Source organism: Sinocyclocheilus rhinocerous, unplaced genomic scaffold (genome assembly GCF_001515625.1).
Source record: "Sinocyclocheilus rhinocerous isolate Xijiao unplaced genomic scaffold, SAMN03320098_v1.1 scaffold1254, whole genome shotgun sequence".
NCBI lineage: Eukaryota > Metazoa > Chordata > Actinopteri > Cypriniformes > Cyprinidae > Sinocyclocheilus > Sinocyclocheilus rhinocerous.
The window spans coordinates 766020-767463 of NW_015643643.1; the positions used below are offsets into that span (position 1 = coordinate 766020).

Genomic DNA, 1444 nt, shown 5'->3' on the forward strand with positions numbered 1-1444 from the left:
TTAATGCAGGGGCGGGGCTAGGGTTGGCCACCCCACTCACAACTGCTGTTTCTGTCACTTTTCTCTTGACAAGAAGTGCATTTATTCAGTCGCAGAACATAACGATCACATCATTCCAGGCGCGAGTCAAACGAGCTCGGATGTGCTAGTAGCGCGTGCTCTTCAATTGTGCCGCCGCGTGCTGTAGCCTGCATCATTTCATATTAACGCACAAAATAATCTACGTGCATGCAATGTTGTGGTCAGTTAAGGCATAAAGTTACCAAAAAGGCGATTAAAGCTGCATTAAAACTGTGCATGCATGTAATATATTTTATATGTCACATTTAAGAACATGTCTCTGAAATGGTTTTCCAAACTGTCCTGGAGCAGCCCAGCACTGTCTCCCTCATCTAACACACTCGATTCAACTCGTCAGTTCATTAGTAGAGACCTGAAGTGGGTCAGAAATAGGGGTCGACCGATTATCGGCGCCGATATTAAGCATTTTTATGATTATCGGTATCGGTCATTTTCAAAACCTATTCGCCGATAAAATAACTTAATTTTGAAACGCGCTATTTGGCTCTGATGCAGCCTGTCAGAACTCACCACTCTGTGGCCTAAAGCAGTCTCCGCCCACCACCCATCTGATTTGTTGGGAGTCACGAGTCAGACCAATCAAAGCGGAATTCACTCTCACTCCGAAAGCGCTTGCTAACTGGAGCTGCTTCAGTGATCACGCGTCAGTTGTCTCTCAAAGGTAAGGCAGCAGCAGACCACATCTCTAAAAGCAAACACAGCGGTGTTTCATTCATTCAATGACAGTGCGTTTTTGAACGAATCTAGTGAGTCGGTGATTCATGATTACCCATTCATAAAGACAGTCACTTGCTTGATTCCTGAATGAATAAGCAGTTCAAACGAATCAATTGAATGAATGATTCAGTGATTTGCCGTCACCTGCTGGCGGTTTCAGTTTCATTTTTAGGTATAATTGCAGTTATTTAAATCATTTAATATTTCTGTATTCAAAATGTTATATTTAAAACATTAATCTCCACATGAATTTATGAATTTAATTGCACTCATGCCACCTCTGAGCCTCATTGAATGTCTGAAAATGTACCTACAAGCCACTTTTGTGTTCTTCTGTGCCACAACAAAGAGTGAAAAATTTAAGGGGGTCTGAATACTTTCCGTACCCACTGTATATCGGTTCAAAATATCGGTTATCGGTCTATTTGATCTGCAATAATCGTATCGGCATCGGCCTTGAAAAACACATATCGGTCGACCCCTAGTCAGAAAAGGTAAAGAGAGTTGAGCGAAAATATGATGCGTGTCAGATCCGCGTCATGTTCAACAGCGACAGCTCTTAAAGAAATAACAGCCAAATAACCTAATAACCAGCTGCTGTGGTGTCTGTTCATCAAAGAACAAAAGAAAAAAAAGGAAGTCAATA

General features: G+C 41.8%; 1 protein-coding gene across 1 annotated transcript in view; it reads left to right on the plus strand.

Annotated features, from left to right (window-relative positions):
• The window catches only part of LOC107757658 (cyclic AMP-responsive element-binding protein 1-like), an 8526-nt gene that overhangs the window by 5540 nt on the left and 1542 nt on the right, over positions 1 to 1444 (plus strand). The gene's annotated exons all lie outside the window — the stretch shown is intronic.